Below are 18804 nucleotides of genomic sequence, written 5' to 3'. Positions count from 1 at the left end.
GGATGTTAGAACAGAGGGCATCACTGGACACTCCAGGGTAAACTGCCATCTTCTGAAGAACTGACAGGCCTTTAGGGTCCAGCTAAGGAACAACTGCTTAGAATAGTTCTTTAATAGTGTATATTTTCTAAAAATTTAAAATGTCTACTGTCTTCTTTCATTTTCTGTTTTATCAACATGAGCTTTCTACATTGAACTGTGATATTCAGCATTGCCAACTTTAAACACAATGAGAAAACAACTCGAGAATGTCATCAGAGGATAAATTTATTAAGTTGATTTATAATGAGACAAAATCCATAGCTTCTGCAACTGGGGCACGCAGCAAGCAATGCTCAATTAAGTCAATGACATGGGGGATCAAGAGCTGCAGCCTATGCAGAGCAGCTCTGCCTCTGCTGGGGACGTGGGTCCTGGGGGTATTTACTGAGGAACAGAGGCATCCCGAGAAAGACCCAGGTAGGGAAATGAGCTGGACTTGGGGCAGACTTACTGTTTCAGGGAAAAGAAGCTGCTGTCTGTCTGTCTGTCTGTCTGTCTGTCTTGGTCATGCATCCCTGTTTGAGACTCTCCAGCACTTCTCATCTGCTGGGATCTTCTTTTTCAAATGTGATTTTGACTTTGAGAAAGGAACATTATATCCCCCTCTGTAACTCCCGTGTTGCAGGGTTTCTGCTTTTCTTTTGTAGCGATACCAGTAAAGTCCTGGAGGAGGCGTTTGGATGGGGCGACCAGAATGTGACCTACCTTGTCAGGATGTCAGTCATTTGATTCTACCAATGAAAGGGCCCGGGTGGCTGTGGATTTGGCATGTGAGTGCCACTCAAGGTAGATCACATGACTCCTGGACTTGAGGCCGGGCTGCCGCCCCACTCTATAGCACTTGCTGATTCTGGTTCTTCTTCAGAGGTAGGGTGTAGCTGCTGTGGGCCCAGATGCTTGTAGTCCTAAGGCAATTTGTTCCTCTGCTCTATTGCTAACGGTTGCTCCTGTATCACAGAAACGCACTTTGTAATTTACATAGCTGGGCTTAATATGCCGACATCAGATTTTATCTTCTTTGGGTGTGCAGTTCTGAGAACTTTTTCAAATATACAGGATCAAGTAACTGCCACTTCAATTAAGCTTCAGGGATTCTCCTGTCTCTTCCTCCCCCCATATCATTAACACTAGAATTACATGCATAACTACCGTATCCAGCTTTATGTAGGTCCAGGGGATCCAAACTCAGGCCTCATGTGTGTGTGGCCAGCTCTGCATATACTGTGTTGTCACTTCGGCCCACTCATAGTTATTAATTGTTCTGAGATATGCCTTTAGAAGGAATACCACAATTTCTTAGAGATGGACCCATTAAAAGTCACATGGCCTGGGCAGAGGGGTGTGTGCCTATATAATGTAATGCTAAGGTAGGAAGATAGATAGTTCATTTCAGACCAGCTTGGGCTATGCAGTGAGAGAGTCTCAAAAAAACAAAAACAAAAACAAAAACATAAACAAAAACAAAACCCAGAGCATTTGGGTGATCTTTTTTAGATTTTATTTATTTATTTATTTATTTATTTATTTATTTATTTATTTGTTGTACACTGTAGCTGTCTTCAGACACTTTTTCTTCTCTTTCTGGCCCTACTTGTTCCGGCCCAAAGATTTATTTATTTATTATATTTACATATTATATGTAAGTACACTGTAGCTATCTTCAGACACCCCAGAAGAGGGTATCAGATCTCATTACAGATAGTTGTGAGTCACCATGTGGTTGCTGGGATTTGAACTCAAGACCTTTGGAAGAGCAGTCAGTGTTCTTAACCACTGAGCCATCTCTCCAGCCCTTGGGTGATCTTTGTTTTTGAGGTAGGAATGAAGCTGTTGTGGGTATGCACGGGAATCTGAGATTTCAGCTATCTGAGTCAACACCTTGATGGAGGCATGCATATCCAACTCTTACTGACAAATGCTTTCCAAAATGACTGTGCCATCTGACATTCCTACCAGACACTACTAGTAGTGTGTTCTCTCTTTCTCTTTCTCTTTCTCTTTCTCTTTCTCTTTCTCTTTCTCTTTCTCTTTCTCTTTCTCTTTCTCTTTCGCTTTCGCTTTCGCTTTCGCTTTCGCTTTCGCTTTCGCTTTCGCTTTCGCTTTCGCTTTCGCTTTCGCTTTCTCTCTTTCTCCTTCCTCTCTCTCAATGTGGCTTTAACTCATGCCCTAAAGATCAGCAACGCTGAGTGTCTTTCTGAATGTTTAAGCAGGACACTCTCCATAGGTCACTGGCTCTACCATTCTCAGGCAAGCAGGTGTGTTTCTTAGTTTCAGAGGGGCGGTGTGAGCTTGGCAGGAGGTGCCAGGGGAGTACATAGGGAGTGGCCTCAGAGGAAAGTGGCATTCAGACCAAGTCAAGAGCTGACGCAGGGTCTTTGGTCCGGTCCTCTGTGCAGGCTGCTGGAGGCTGGGCCCTCACTCTGGCAATGCATTCTGCTCTTTTAGTTCCCTCCAAGTTCTGTTTTCTATCATTTTAGCTAAGTAGGTATCTTTAGAAATATGTATCATGGCTGGGTATGGTAGTACACACTTCAAAGCCCATCTTTGGATTTGAGCCATATGTAACTCCAGCTACAGGGGATTGGATTTCATCTTTTGACTTCTGAGGCCACCAGGCACACATGTGGTACATATACATATGTGTAGAAATTCACACATACTCGTAAAAATAAATATTAAGAAAAAGGTATAGAAGGCATCCTGGCCTGAGAGCAGTCCTTAATTGACCTTTTGATTTTTGAAGAGAGTAGAACAGAGGCATGCAGGAAAGATGTCCAAGAAAATGAACATTTACAATTGCTCGGGATGTGCTAACAACAATAAGTGACTTGTCACTGTGGCCTGGCTGTGCACATCCATCAGCCAGTGGGTGGATGTGCACTGGACACCTGCATGCTGCTGTTGCCCCCGGTGTGGAGTTGTCTGGCAGAACAAGGCTTGATGCTAGAGTCAGGAGAGAGAGAGCTGAGTCTGGAAACAGCAGATAAACAGTGCTGGCAGGCATTTGTTCTGCAGAAGAGAGAGTGAGGCAGAACAGGGGAGTGACAATGAAAAGCTGTTCTTGGCTAAGTAGCCAGGATGCCCCATGCTAAGGGTATGAGGGGCCAACTCAGGTGGGTAGAAGAACAGGGGTGGCCACAGACACTTTAAATCTATCATTTGGGTGACTTCTTAGGCTTAGAATGGGGTGAGGAAGGTGTGGGACTCTGGGGACAAAGGCAGGGGGAGCTGATCCTTTGGAAGAGTCTATGCTGGAAGACAGACTGCATGGTAATGCAGTATCAGAAAGGGACAGAGGGGCTTCTGGAGCCTCCTCTCTGCATTTGGGGACAAGGGTCAGCTAGCTACTCATGGGAAGGTCAGGAGGAAGGTGAGAAGAATGGCCATTAGAGGCGCTGTGCCTGGGGGTTGACCCAGCTAAAGAAGAAGATGGGAAGAATAGAGCGTGGACAGCCAAGGAATAGGACACCGGCCTTCCTGTTGACTGGTCTTACAGATGATGCGAGACTCAGGTTGGGTGAGAGGCTGTGCCTGCATATGGGGGGGAGAAGAAAGCGGGCTGAGTCTGACATGTGGAGATGGGAGGCAATGTGGGGTGGCTCACTCTGTGCCTGTCAAAGCCATCAGGATGACCAGCAGGAACTGATGTCAATAGAAAATGAGAGCAACAGCTAGGAAATGGTGAAGAAAATCACAGGAGAGGGACAGTGTCAGCCAGTGTTGTGATAAAACACCATGGCCAAGGCAACTTATAAAAGAAATAGTTCACTTGGATTAGAGTTCACGACCAGTGATCAGAGGATGCAGACAGCAGGCATGTGGTTGGAATAATAGCTAAGAGCTTGCACCTTGAGTTGCAAGCAGGACGTAGAACTTACGGGGAATGGCTAGAAACCTCAAGGCCCGCACCCAGTGACATACTCCCTCCAGCAAGGCCACACTTCTTAAACCATTTTAGGCAGCACTAGCAACTGGGGCTAAGTATTCAGACATCACAGCCTATGGGGGTGGCATCTCACTCAAACCATAGTCTCATATATACTAAGCTGGCTTCAAGTTTGTTATATAGCTAAGAATTACCTTTAATTTCTGATCCTCCTGCCTCCACTTCCTGAGTGCTGGGAGTCAAATCCAGAACTTTGTAAGTGCTAAGCAGTCTCTCTACCAACTGAGTTACATCCCCAGTGTGCAGTAAAGTGTTGAAGGGAGCAGACATAGAGGGATATGGCTCTCTGGTGCAAAGGAGATCTTCAAGGAACCCTGGAAGCTCCCAGGTCCCTAGGATTGGGCGAGAGCATGGGCAGTTGCTTGCTGGGAAGATCAGGCCTTTAACTTCCTGATTCATACATCCCTAGAAGGGGCTTTGTGTAGCCGCATTAGGGAGCACGGACAGGTGTGATGGATGTGATGTTCGGCTTAGCAACCATGCACAAGCGTCTTAGTTATTTCTCTACTGCTGTAAAGAGACACCACCACCAAGGCAACTTATAAAAGAAAGCATTTACTTGGAGGCTTACTTACAGATCCAGAGGGCGGGTCTATGACCATTGTGGCAGGGAGCATGGCAGCAGGCAGGTTCTAGAGATGAGGAAGAGGAAGAAGGAGGAGGAGGAGGTAGAAGAGGAGGTGGATGAGGAGGCAGGAGCAGAGGACACTAGCTGGGCCTACTCCAGCAAGGCCACATCACCCAATCCTTCCCGAACAGTCCACTAATGAGGGACCAAATCTTTAAATATATGAGCCATTCTCATCAGTCCACCGTGGAGAGTAACTAAGGGGTCGTTCTGGGCTCGGTGCTTGTTCAAAGCTTGATAAAAGGTGACTGGTGAACAGTATCCAGTTTTGCTTACCTTCATTGTCTCCAAGGATCTCCTTGTGATTCTTGTGAAGTGCAGGAGAGGAGGAAAGGCAGATACCTGTCCTCGAGGCACCTGTGTTCCCCTGTAATTTGGGAGAGAAGCCTCCTGTGTCTCCTATTTCCATCGCTCCTCTGCTGAGCCTTGTTCTGCCCACTGGTGGCCCTTAATGAAACACATAGGGAATGATGGGCCCTGATGGAATGACGGGCACTGATGGAATGATGGGCACTGATGGGAAGAATGCACTCAGTGTCTGCCACTCAAGCCTTGGAGCATCAGCGCAGAGCATTCTAGAGAGAGGAAGCACTCCATTGGAAATTGTGGGGATTTACAACATGACAGCCAAAAATCTCCCCCAAATCTCCTTGTACCTCCTGGTGACCTGCGGCCTTCACTCTTCCACAAGTGACAGGTGCACTCGTCTTTCCTCCGAATCTTCCTCTTACCCCACTCCCACCCACCTTCTGGGTGTCCCTGGCTTCATTTGGTACTAAAGTCATGGTCTGGGAGCTCCAGGCTCTCCCACCACCCCACTCACTGCTATGGATGAGTGGCCCTGGCAGCAGGTCTGCCTGCCCACCCTTCTGGGCCAGACCCTTCCTTCACCTCAGACGCACCACCACAGCAGCTCTTCCTCCCATCAGGGCAGCACCCCCTTTTCCTGTTCTCTGTGACCCCCTTGCACTGACTTGTCTTCTCTGTGCCATCGAGGCTGCTCCGATCAAGGGTACCGTGTTGATGATGTCCACGCTTACAAACATGATGAAAATTCTCAGCTTTATCTTACTAGACCAGTTGGCAGCACTGGCACAGCTGCCCTCTTTCTAGAATATTCTCTCATGTGGCCACCAGGAACAACCCCTCCCTGTGTTCCCCTTGACCTCACTGGACATACCTCTTCCTGTTCCACCTTCCCGAGGAAGTTTAAATGTGAGTGAGCTACAGGGCTATGCCTAGTACCAGGGCTTCCCTGCCAGGAGCTCACCCAGGCCTTGGCTTTAGGCTCTATCTACAAGGCCATGGAGTTCACAGTCTTTGTCTCCTTTGAAGGCTAGCCCACTGTTGCCTACAGATTATATAGGGGAAATTGTTCTAGTGCAGATTCTGATTTTGTAAGTCTAAGCATGGCTTAAGTCTCCACATCCCCCAAAGCTCTCAAAAGGCTTGATATATTGCTTTTTTTTTTTTCCTTTCTTCACACACCGTTTAATACAGGGCTGCTGCACTGTGTGCTAGCCTCTTCCCAGACCTCTCTACACTGATGTCTTCCAGGCATCTCAGAACAAACCCAACACTGTCCTTGTAGAGTACATGGCTAACTTCTCAGCCAGTTTCTCTTGTGTTTTCTCCTGTCATCCTCCTAGTTGCTAGGACCGGAAAGGATGGGGCTGCTCTTGGTTTCTGTTTCTTTTCTTTTCATCCAACCTGCCAGTAGTGCTGTGGCCTCAGTCCTCCCAAACATACCCTGAGTCCTCCCACTCAGCCAGCAGTGCTGTGGCCTCAGTCCTCCCAAACATACCCTGAGTCCTCCCACTCAGCCAGCAGTGCTGTGGCCTCAGTCCTCCCAAACATACCCTGAGTCCTCCCACTCAGCCAGCAGTGCTGTGGCCTCAGTCCTTCCAAACATACCCTGAGTCCTCCCACTCAGCCAGCAGTGCTGTGGCCTCAGTCCTTCCAAACATACCCTGAGTCCTCCCACTCAGCCAGCAGTGCTGTGGCCTCAGTCCTTCCAAACATACCCTGAGTCCTCCCACTCAGCCAGCAGTGCTGTGGCCTCCACCCTCCCACTCAGCCCCATGATGGCAGCAGGGGCTGGTGCTCTCAGGAGGAACCTCCCACACGCTGGGCTCCGCTCACACCATGTGCTTACATTTATATGCATTGAAAATATAATCAGCACAGCACAGCTCCTTACCGGGAACATCTTATTTTTTGGGAAAAAAAAAAAAGTGTCCATGCTGGGTAAATGAAACTGAATAAACACGGAAGCTAAGGAGCTCCATTTAGACTTTTACGTTTATAACTTTAAGAAACAAATTTAGCCTGAAAACTTGGGGGAGAAAACTTGGGGGGAGGATGTTGGGGGGAGGAGGGTAAAGGTGCTTGCTGCCGAGCCTGGCAACCTGAGTTCAGTTTCCTGAACCCTATGGTGGAAGAAGAGAACTGAGTCCCTAGAGTTGTCATCCAATCGTCATGTGTGCAGAGGTGCATGTGTGCTCCTCATCCCCCAAATCTTAAAAAAAAAAAAAAATAATAACCCAGCCTACTGTTTTCTTTTCCTTACATGTAGCAGTCAACAGCACTATTGGAGTACTTAGGGAGTTAGGGAGACAGTATGTTATTGTAAGCATTCTGTGTCCTTGCTGGGCACAAATTATATTGCAAATGCCCACAGGTACATGACCAAGGGGTTTGAGCATGGCAGAACTGATGGTTTCTTTGACTTTTGACAAGGACTGTGTGCATTTAAGGCTCGAGAGCTATTTGTGTGATAATTACTGTGACTCACCCAATGGAGGCCTGGTGCCTCAGGCATCTTTGGGAGGAGTGGGGAGCAGGGGTGGGGTGGAAGTGGTACACCTGAGCCCCAGAACATTGTTCCTTCCCCCAGTTTCCCTCCCTCATACAGATGAGTTTAGGAGAGGTCTTCTCTGTGCTGCTCAGCAAGATTACAATTTCCTGGTTTGCTCTCTATTGCTGTGATACCAGAATCAAAAGCAACTCAGGTTGGAAAGGACTTAGTTCATCTTGCATGTTGCAAACCATCATAGAGGGACGCCAAGGCAGGAACTGAAGTGGAAGCCATGGAGGAACATTGTTTACTGGCCTCCTCAGCTTGAGTTCTTATACAACCCAGGACACCTGCCAAGGGTGGGTCTGCTTGTAGCTGGCTGGCTGGAACCTCCCATGTCAATCAATTAGCAATTAATAAAATGGCTCACAGACAAGTCCGCAGGTCAGTCTGGTGGAGGCAGTTCCTTAATTGCAATTCCCCCTTCTTAGATATGTCTACATTTGTGCCATGTTGACAACTGAAGCTAATTATGACACAGAGTATGTTAGTAAATGGTTAGTCTCAAACCAAAGCAACCACTATGGTCACAGTGCATGACCTAATTACAACAGCAAGAAACACCTCAATGAACTTGGCTTATTCACATTGCAGAGCTTGCTTTAAAGGAAATCATTAGTAAACCTCTTCATAAAATCCAGGTAGCTTGCAAATATATAAAAAATGATTTGATTTAGGAGTTACTATGGCCACATTGTATCTTGAGAGTGTATGTACCTTATTTCTAAGTATAGACACATATTTAAACGTTTCAGATGGACATGGAGTCTTGGTGGACACATTAAGCTAGTATGCCAAGTTACAGTGGTTCTAAAACTTCCAAGTTTTGCTAAGGATTTGTTTGCATATCCTAGGAAGGTGTGCTATTCCCTTAGTTCAGGGTTGAGATGGGAGATAGAGTGTCAAGAACCCGTTTGGGACTTTGGGACACATTGGTTGAACACTGTTCCCCAGAGAGGATGGGAGCAATAAACGGCTCAGAGGTCATCGGAATGTGAAAGACCACACTTGACCCCTCTCTGCCATTCTGCTATAGCAGACACAGCTACGGGAGACCTGTGTCTGCTCTTCAGACCCCAGAGCTGTTGTACTGGAAATAGTTAATCTGTGTTATACTCTATGTTAGCTAAGGTTTGTCTCCAGGCCTGTGGAACAGAAACTCAGCCACCGAGCCTTAGCTAAACAGGGGTTTCTTCTCTGACCTAGGAGGCTAGAACTTAGGAAATAGGCCCATCACCTCACAATGGCACTAACATGCCATGCTAATCTCTGTCTTGATTAGCATCTAATGGCCTTCCCTCCCCGCCCCCCCCCCCCCATCAAACTAAGCCATGCCCAACCTTTTATCTGCCTTCCAGATAAGGAGGAGAGGCCGTGTGAGAGAAAGCCAGTGGTATTCCCATCAGACTTCTGTTTGTACATTATTGAACCAGTACTATAGCAAGTGGTTACTTCCAGCTTTAGGGTATGTGGCGTAAGCAGTTTCTAAATGGGCACATTTGTCTCTGGTCTGACAAGACAGACAGATTCTCCTGGAGAGGCAGAGCCAGGGAGAACTCCTCTGAGGTATCAGCGTACAGGCAGGTGTTTCCCTGGCCAGCAGAAGTGGGTGCTAACAGCCACCCTTCTCAGGAACACACAGCCTCCTGACTTGTAGATTCCCAGTGTCAGGTGCCGGGTCTGACCCTGCCAAACATTTTAACTGAACACGACTCAGGCAGGCTGAGTGCTTCTCTGAGAGCTCTCTGAATTATTCAATGTGTGCTTATGCTCTGAAGCGTTTCTAATGTGGGCTAATGGAATTTGGAACTTGTCTCTCCACATACACACACACACACCTCCCCCCACCAAAGGTCCTAAACATGTTCCACCATGTTGAGCATGGTCTGCTCAGAATACATCTGAGGAGCTGGGCTGTGTATTCAGGATAGCATTTAAGGCAGTGAAAAGACATCAATGTCACCTGCTTAGACAACAGTCACCACAGAGTGTCTTCAGATCTTGCTAATGAGGGGATCTTCAGCAGCCAGTCACCCCCGGAGGGGCTGAGGAGCAAATCCTTGTTCCCAGGCAGGAAACACCCTGTCCTGTATCTAGGGTGGCCAGCCACAAGAGCCTGTTGTGATAAGAGCAGGTGACAGGAAGCTTCCTGACTTTTGGGTCCTCTCCTTTGTTAAAACAAAAATAAAAACAAAACAAAGCAAAAAACACACAAAAAACCAAACCACAGGCCAGGCAGGAGGACTTCAGTGAGTGGAGTATACCTGGTTTTACTCTGAACAGCCATAGAGTCAAGGATCATATGGAGAAATCACAGCTTCCAAGAGAGGCTCCTTTTTATTAGTGTTTGACCAAGTGACACTTTAAACTCTCCCCTAGAGACTCAGAGTAAAGGCAGGGCTTGCGTCCAGTCTGATAAGATCATTATGTCATCAAGCAAGATCAGAAATACTCTTTACACATGAAACATGATGCCATTGTCCATGGCTGCTGGGATTAAACATAAACTCTTCCCGAGATCCAGGGACAAGGAAAGCAGTCATTTCCCTGTCAGGAATATCATGTTAGGGTTTTTAAAGAGCCACCCCAATCTCACGTCGTTATGCATTTCCAAGAAAGCACAGGGCCCCCAGACTCCCCTCTAAAGGAAGCTGCTGCACAGAGCTGTCTCCGCCTGGCTGGATAGTTACTATAGCAACACTGAACAGAGTACCACCGAACACAAAGGAAACACCATCACTGAGCAGTAGTTCAAAAATGCCATTCTGAATTCTGAGTCGTTCCCAAGCCACTGATCCACAGATACTGACTGGGAGCCCAAGCTGTGTGCAGAAGATGGACAGGGGAGGGTGTGGTTCAGCAGGAGACAAAGGCAGGATGAGAGCGAGATGCCCAAGTAAGTCCTTCTAAAGGCTCTGCTCACAGCTATGGGCAGTGGTTGGGAGCCCAGGGAGGGGGGCCTGGCCTGCCAGTGAAGGTGCGTTAGAGCAGGGCTCTGGTAAAGAATGAGGATGCTAAAGGCCATTGGCAAGTGTCCTAGGGGAATCACCCACCAATAGAGACCTGACTGCAGGGTCTTGGCCTCCTGGCTGCTGGTCACCATCCTTCTTCTCTGAAGGTGACAGAGCCAAGCCACCTGAGTCAGAATCTGTATTGTCCCTGGTTACTGGTGGTGTGACTGGACACTGTTCTCAGCTCTCGAGCTCTGTCTTCCCGGTGGCCTACTTCCTCACAGGGAGGATGAGGATTAATGGTCTACGTTTGAGGTACCGACCTCATTCCCAGGCTTGTGAGTGTCGGTGGCAGCTGAGCCCTGCCAATGCATATTCTCCATAAACTCCAGAGTGAAGGAGGCTGAGCTGAGTGAGGGGCTGCTGCTGCAACCAGGGTGCCCACCAAGGTCACCTCTGCAACGTGTTCCTCTCACCAAGGGCTGCAGCACACGCAGGAGAGGCTTATTAATTCTGCCCCAAAGATCAGAGAAAATGCTTCAAGAGGGAGGGCACTGAAACAGGCCCATAGAAACCTAGACGAATGTCTGTCCCTTCCCAAAGACGCCTTTCAAGTGCAAAAGCCTTTATTCTAATTGGTGAGATGTGACAGGTGACTGTCATACCTGCCTGCTCACTAGCTTGTTATAATTTAACAAAGAGAGTGTGTCTTATTTACAGCTTTCCTCCCAACAATTACATTTTGTATAGCCTGTAGTTTGTACCACAATGAATTGAGATTAAATAGACCTTTCTTAACAACAATCAACAAGAGAGATTTGCAGGATATATACAGTCTCTGTATGGAAAGTGTCTGTTGTGCTTTCTCATTGAAGGAGTGGCAAACAGTAACAGCTGCTCTCCCTGGGGGACTGGAAGGCTGTCTGGCTGCCCTTCCCTCACCCTAGTATGAGGCTTTGTGCTAGGACTCAGAAATAAAGCCCTTCCCTCACATAAGACACAGGTCTTTAGTTCTGTTCTTTGTGAAGCAAAGAAAATAGAAGAACAAACCCCACAACCTTACATACAACAGGGGTAGGAGTGTGGTGTGATGTCTCATGCAGTTTACCTTGAAATTTGGGATTTTTTTTTTAATTTAATCAATTAATTTTGAGACAGTCTCACTGCATAACCCTGACTGGCCTGGGACTTGCTATGTAAACCAGCCTGTCCTCAGACTCACAGAGACCCATCTGTCTCTGCCTCCTGAGTGGATTAAAAACATACACCACCATGCCTGGCTCCCTCCTAGCTCTTAAGCAAGAGATGTTTATCCCAATTTGGATGTAAGATGTGAGGAACAGGCTCCAAGGCTTATTTAGGTTCCTGCTGATAATGCTTCATGCTAGCCACTGAGCAGTGCTGGACACACAAGATATGGGTGAGGGCAGGGCCGAGGCTGACCCCACTCACTTGGCTCTGCTTGTCACCACTGCCGGCCTCTCCAGGCTCCTTGCTCTGCTGGTATTCCCCTAGCTTTCTGTTCTAGTTTCCTTTCTTTTGCTGTGATAAAACACTGACCAAAAGCATCTTAGGGGAGGAAAAGATTTACTTGCCTTACCCCATCCCTGAAGAAAGTCAAGGCGGAACTTGAATTCTGCTTGCTGCCTCAGTCTTGGACTCTTAGCTTGCTTTCTTATGCAGTCCGGAACCATCACCCCTGGAATAGTGCCACTCATAGCGGGCTGGGCCCTCCTGCATCCATGAATGATCAAAACCATCCCCCACAGACATGCCCACAAGCCAGTCTGGTCTGGGGAATTCCTCAGTAGAGGTTTTCCTCTCAGATGACTCTAGGCTGTGCCAAGTTGCAAATCAATGCTGCCCAGGCACCTTCCTTCCCATGCTCATGTCTACCTGGCTCTAACCCAGCACAGGGCCTTTGCACATGCTGGGGCTTGGGTCAGTACTTTCCTCTGCTTCCTACTTACTCTACCTACAAGATCAGCTCACTTTCTCCTGGCTCAAGAAAGCCATCTACCTGCTTTCCTGAAAAAGCCTGGTTCTCCAACTGACAACGCTTAAATCGCTAGATATCCCATATACGTTGTTACTGGGACAAGGCCTGGGTACATACCAGGACACATTATTGACTTCATGTTTATGTACTCTGTGGTGTCTGCACAATGATGTAATCACCTAGAGAGATGCTGTTCAGACCATGTCCCCACCACAGGATCCAGGCGTGGTGGTGGCACATGCCTATTGACCCCAGCCCACCAGAGGATCATGGGTTTGAGGCCAACCTGAGTTAAATCCTGAGACCCTCCCCCAAAACCCAAAAGCAAGGGCACTGAGATGGATCAGCAGGCAAAGACATTTGCCACCAAGCCTTGCTATCTGTGTTTGAGCCCCAAGACTGACATGGTAGAACAAGGGAGCCAACTCCTATAAGTTGTCCTCTGACTGCTACACATGCACAGAGACTCATATTCACAGCACATCCATGTATACATGTGCCAGTACACACACAGACACATACACACACACACAGACACACATGGAGAGGAGGGAAGAGGGGGAGGGAGAGAGAATAAGGAACATACCTACCTACCTGTCTTGTTGACAGTTGTATAACTGTGTTAGTGTTCTAATCACTGTTGCCCAAACTAAATGGACTCCCACATCTGCTGGGAGGTTGCTTACTACTATGATAGCTTTGCCAGCTGATTTTCCCCCTCTCAGTAAGTAACTGCCAACATCTGGTAACAGTTCATTTCTTTAAAATAAATGTTCTGTTGTAGATTAAACAAGCATCTCTGACAATTAGATTATGTCTGAAAGAAAATCCTTCTTGGTGTATTTCTGATCCCATGAACTGTTCAACAGCAGTGTTAAGGCTTTTCCTCAGCTTTCACCACCGTCAGCCACCAGGGCTTCATAATTACCTCAAGTAGCTTTGCTGGGACTGTTAAGTGTGTTTTAATTCTCAATGCTCCATAACTTATGAGCGTGAATATTATGATCCTAAAAGGCCAAATTAGGAATTGTTTGATGTATTTTTAATACCCCAAAGATGTACAAAGCAGGTCACTCTTGTTATGTCCCATAGGTATTTATTTAGTTAAGACTTTCTCATCAGAAAAACAAGAATCTTCCTGTCTCATTGGAAAAAATGATCTGAAGACTTTACTTTGGAACAGCCAATAAATTTATACTAAAAAAATCAGAGCTAGGGGCTGGCAAGATGGCTCAAAGGGTAAAGGCACCTGCTGCCAAGGCTGGTGACCTGAGTTCAAAGGGACCCACTTGGCGGAAGGAGAAAGCTAACCCTGCAAGTTGATCTCTGACCTCCACATGTGCACCATGGCACACATGCACCTGCACACACACATATACACACTAAGTGAATAAATGTATTCATTCGTGCATATAAAAGAGAACTGCTCTTAAAAAAAAAAAACAACAAACAAAACCCCTTAGTTCTAGAATCCATCACCCAAAGTGGATGTGCCATTTAAAGCCAAGGTACTGATTTGCTTGGCAAATTAAAACTTACTCTGAAGAGCCTTGCAAACCTTCTGAGAATCCTCCTTTATCTTTAAGTGCCATCCAAACACAGCTTCTTGGGGCTGACACCCTGGGTTGTTTTTATTTCAACCCTGCAAACCATTCAGAGAGTTAATAGCTTTTTTTTTTTTTTTAATGTCACTACTTACTGAAGCCATTTTCTTCTCGTGTCAGGTCCAGGATTTTGAAGCCACTGTCCCCTTTGTGAATGGCTGATCCATGTGTGTGAAGTAGCTGCCTCAGTCATATGTACATGTACTGGCTAGTTTTGTGTCAACTTGACACAGGCTGGAGTTATCACAGAGAAAGGAGCTTCAGTTGCGGAAATGCCTCCACGAGATCCAGCTGCAAGGCATTTTCTCAATTAGTGATCAAGGGGGTGAGGTCCCCTTGTGGGTGGGACCATCTCTGGGCTGGTAGTCTTGGTTCTATAAGAGAGCAGGCTGAGCGAGCCAGGGGAAGCAAGCCAGTAACATGACCTCTGCATCAGCTTCCTGATCTGCTTGAGTTCCAGTCCTGACATCCTTTGATAATCAACAGCAATGTGGAAAATGTAAGCCGAATAAACCCTTTCCTCCGCAACTGCTTCTTGGTCATGAATTTTGTGCAGGAATGGAAACCCTGACTAAGCACCTGAGGGTGTACATCCAGCAAGATGGAGCCCAAATACACCTGCAGTCTCTCTGGCACACACCCTTCCACGTGTCGGACAATCTAGAGCAACTCGTGGCTACATACAAACCCGAACCTCACCGTCACAAAGACTGTCAAAGGATAGTTCTGAATGGTCTGCTGGATGGAGGTCTCATTCTTGTCCTAAGGTGTGACTTTGCCGTGATGTTTTGCTCGGCTGAGCCACAAGTCAGTAGAGCCACACCCTTGGTTCTTGTTGGACCGTGCTGCCCACAGCTGTCATAGCATTCAGGAGTTTGCTTCTTAAAATATTTTAAAGGTTTCTTTGTTTCACTTTTTACATATGACTGTTTTGCCTACCTGCGTGTATGTGCCATGTGTGTGCTTGTTGGACTTCCTGGAGCTGGGTTATTGATAGTTGTGAGTTATCATATGGGAGCTGGGAATTGAGCCAGGGTCCTCTGCAAGAGCAACACGTGCCCGTAGTCTCTGAGCCACCTCTCCATCCCTGGCAGTGGGCTGCTTTATCACACTGTTGCCATGCCTGTGAGAAAAGAGAACGTGTGTTTCCCCACGTGGGCCGAGTACAAGGAAGGTATGGTAGCAAACCTAAGCAATAGTGCATGGGTTGAATATAGTGTTTTGTTCTAGCTGCAGCCAAGAACCTCACTTTGGGTTCTCTAGAGCAGTTCAGGTGATGTGTGGGATGCGCAGATATTGTTAGCCAGGTTTCCTCAGACATGAGGCTGCAGTATATTTACAGCCTGGAAGAAGTCGAAGCCGGGGCAACACAGGTGGTGTCATGTGCTTGCCTGTTTTAGCTTCTGCAGCTGGACAGAGATCTCTGCTTTCCTGTTTTATGTCTGCCGCTTTGTTCCTATGTTGCTAAAATGTGTTCATAATTTGGTACCTTACCTTGAGGCAGCAGGTCCCATCCCATCCACAACTGGAGGGAGATGTGAAGGCATGCACTTCCCAGCTCCCTTCCTCTACTGGCCTGTGCATCTTACTGTAATTACTCTTGCTAGCTGTGACCCCACTAAGGCCTCTCTCTGATCAGGGGTAGCAGTTTTATGCCACCCTGGGATCTCCATGGTGCTTGAGCTCAGCAAGGGAGAGTGGGGATAAAGATTTATTTATCGATCCATTCATTTTTAGTGCATGTATGTGCATCATGTGTGTGCAGAGCCCATGGGGGGCAGGTCAGAGGAGGCATTAGATCCTCTGGAATGGTTATGAGCTGTCCTGTAGGTGCTGGAAACCAAACCCTGGCCCTCTGCAGTGCTCTTAACTGCTGAGCATCTCTCTCTCTGTGCTCATATTTTATTGGTCATAAGCTGGAAAGGATGGGGACTTTGATCCTCAGTTGTTTGACACACACTGGGACGGGTTCACACTCTCCTTAACCATGCACTGGCTGCACCTCTCCTCAGCCCTCACATCTCCTGTTGCTTGCCTGTCCGCAGTTAGGTCATCACTTAACACTTTTTGTTACTTTTTCTGAAGGACCAAGTTCCTGTGATGCAGTTGTTATTTGAGTCAGGGTCATGTGTCAGGAGCTAGCCTCAAACTCGCTATATACTCTAAGGTGACCTTGAACTCTGATCTTTGGTCTCTACCTCCCAAATGCTGGGATTCCAGGTTTGCCCAGCACTCCTGGTTTATGCAGTGCTGGGGGTGGAACCCATTCCTTTGTTTAGCACCTTCTATGGTAAAGCTGGGGATGGCTTGCAAAGGAGGCAGGAACTCACTATGTTTATATTTAAGGGCAAACAAAATACCCTCAAACAAACAAACAAACAAACAAAAAACCTTAGACAAAAAAGGAATTCAAACAAAATCCCATTTCTCCCCATGGACAAATACCTTTTCTAGAACGAAAAAGCATTAATAAAATGTTTATTTAGTTGGCATTTTCCTTGGCTAGGTGTTGAAATTTCTTACTATAATGCCAAAATTCACTATACATCTTGCTAAGCAATCTGTCAGCTGTTTGACGTTGTCCTGTGAGAATGGAGGTGATGGGGAGTGGTTTTAGTGGTTAGTCAGATCTGTACTGCCCCTCCCCCCAAGCTCTGTGATTCTTGAAGGGCTGACAAGCATGTTAATGTGGTCCATTATCTGTGATTGTTATTTCTCCTCCCTGATTTTCCAATGTGGGATTATGTGTACAGCCAAACACTAAATTAATCTGGTATGTAATTATTCAATTTTTATTATAGGATTTACTTTGGCGGGGGCAGGGTTATACTTTATAGCACTATTAGCTTTGAACTCATAGCAGTCCTCCTGCCTCAGCCTCCATAGTCCAAGGACTAGAGGTATGGACCATCTGGCTCCTTTTTGTTTCTTGGGTTTTTTTCTTTTTTCTTTTTCTTTTTTTTTTTTTTTTTTTTTGAGAGAGAGAATTTTTACTATATATCCCTGGCTGGCTTTGAACTAGAACCTACTGCCTGTGCCTCCCAAGCACCAGAGGACAGGCTTGTACTAGCACATCCAACCACAGGATCTAAGCTATGCTCTGATACAGATCTTGTAGCTCAGAGTTTAGCTTCGTATTTATCCAGCTGATCATTTGTAATCACATCCTGTGACTTCACTGTGCTCCGTGTGAACTCTGTCTTCCTCCCACATCCCTCTTGTCGCAGGCTGTTCTCATTAATGTCGTCAGAGATGTGGCTACAATAGAACCTGGGTGGGCAGCCCCATCTCTCTGTGGTCACATGACATGACAGACCCTGCAGTCTTAATAGGAAGGGGTGTGAGAGACGGGCTCAGAGATAATATGGCACAGAATGCTCTGGCTTTTTAAGGAACAGCTGCCTCCTCATCGTGGTGGGAAGTGGCTAAGCTCTCTGATGGTGAGGCTTTGAGCTGGGAGGCAGGCTGGGGGTAGGTGAGGTGGGGGTGGGAGCAGACAGCTCCCCTCTCCAGCCGGGAGCTGCCCCTTTGCTGAGTGGGGAAGGATGTGTCTTTTCAGATGCTGTCCCCACCCCTCCTTCTATCTCCTGTATCTTGTAGTATTATCCTTTGTTTGCCATTTGGCTCGGAGGTATACACCAGTCCTTATTCCTGGAGTTATCCTGAACTGTGCTTTCAGGGTGCGAGCTGACATTGGGTTTTGACTGAAAAAAATCTGTGTGTGTAAGGGGTGGGTCATGGACTGTCATGAGTTTCTTAGACCATTTGATTCTTTCTTTGTGTTTACACTTATTGAGAATGTCTCTAACAATGTTTATTTTGTTTTTAATTTTTAATTTTACCCTAGTTTTAATTATATGTATGTCTGTGTGTGGATATATGCACGAGTGTCCTGGTGCCCCTGGAGGCCAAAGCTGTCAGATTCCACTGGAGGTGGAGTCGCAGGTGATTTGTCAGCCACTGGATGTGTATGCCAGGAACTGAACTCAGGTCCTCTGCAATAACCACTGAGCCACCTCTCTAGTCCCTGCAGTGCTGATCATTTAAAGGCTTCAGAAGTTACAGAAACAACTGGAATTAGAGGCCAAGCTTTGCACTTAGAGGTGTCAAGCCCGGGCCTTCAGCCCCACTGGCTATGGTTCTGATCAAGCTGCTGAAAGGCTGGGCATGGGCCTAAGTCCCCTTGAGTTCTGCTTAGACCTCTGTTCCAGTGAAGCTGAGATTCTTGGCTTTGCCACAGGAAAAAAAAATTCAGGATAAATTATTGTGAATAGAGTTGGAATTTATTAAGAGATTCTCAACATGGATTTAAATAGAGGTGTGAGGGGGAGTCAGGCCCTTAGAAAAAAGCGTGTGCACACTGTAGTGTGGGTGTGGGTTTCTCAAGATACTGTGAGTGTCTTAGCAGTGATTCCAGAGGCTCTGAGAGCACATCGTCAGAGGGCTCCTAAGGTCCTCATCCCAATTTTATCTCATTTCTACCCTCCCAGTGAGTGAGGTTTTAGAGCAGAGATACCGTGGAGAAGATTGCAACTTCATAAGGCAAAACCATGGGCCACAGAAGTGGAGAAGAATCCATGGTTAAGAGCATGCGCTGCTCTTGCAGAGGAATGAAGTTCAGTGAGTTCCCAGCACTCCTGTTGGACAACAGCTCCCAACTGCCTGTAACCTTAGGTCCAGGGAGAGAGCTGAAACCTCTGGCCTCCATGGGTATCTGTGCTGCGCACGCGCACACACACACACACTCACGCCACCCTCCACATACACATATTTTTTA

The 18804-nt window shown here is 46.9% G+C and overlaps 1 protein-coding gene across 6 annotated transcripts in view; it reads left to right on the top strand.

The window, feature by feature from the left end:
• Add2 (adducin 2) overlaps positions 1–18804 on the top strand; it is a 98518-nt gene that overhangs the window by 13872 nt on the left and 65842 nt on the right. For 2 of the 6 annotated variants that reach the window (XM_085840427.1, XM_085840426.1), the window contains exon 1: positions 14205–14834. The exons of the other annotated variants lie outside the window; for them this stretch is intronic. The gene's annotated coding sequence lies outside the window, so the exon portion shown is untranslated. Of the gene's footprint in view, positions 1–14204; positions 14835–18804 lie in introns of those variants that run through there. 6 annotated transcript variants of the gene reach the window in all.

The sequence above is a fragment of the Mus caroli genome, unplaced genomic scaffold (genome assembly GCF_978045245.1).
Source record: "Mus caroli unplaced genomic scaffold, Mus_caroli_1 scaffold_7, whole genome shotgun sequence".
In the NCBI taxonomy this organism is placed as follows: Eukaryota; Metazoa; Chordata; class Mammalia; order Rodentia; family Muridae; genus Mus; species Mus caroli.
The sequence above is the reverse complement of the archived record's forward strand: the minus strand, read 5'-3'. Positions and strand labels throughout refer to the sequence as shown.